Source organism: Eimeria mitis, genomic scaffold (assembly GCF_000499745.2).
Source record: "Eimeria mitis Houghton genomic scaffold, Emh_scaff2864, whole genome shotgun sequence".
NCBI lineage: Eukaryota > Apicomplexa > Conoidasida > Eucoccidiorida > Eimeriidae > Eimeria > Eimeria mitis.
The window spans coordinates 3,358-3,690 of NW_013571203.1; positions in this window are offsets into that span (position 1 = coordinate 3,358).

Genomic DNA, 333 nt, shown 5'->3' on the forward strand with positions numbered 1-333 from the left:
AACACAAATGTAAATAAATAAAAATAAAATAAATAAAACAAAACGAGATAGGTGTATTTATTTATATATTTATTTATTTATATATTTATTTATTTATTTTTATTTATTTATTTATTTATTTTTTTATTTTTTTGTTTTTGTAGAGGTAAAACAAAAAGTATAAATAAAAACAAAAAAAAACAAAAAAAAACCCTAAACAAAGAAAATCCAAAAAAACAAAAAAAGGAGACAAATATATTTATCCATTAACACATATATTTACATATCTATTTATTTATTTATTTATTTATTTATTTTTTTTTTTTTTTTTTTTTTTTTTTTTTTTTTTTTTTT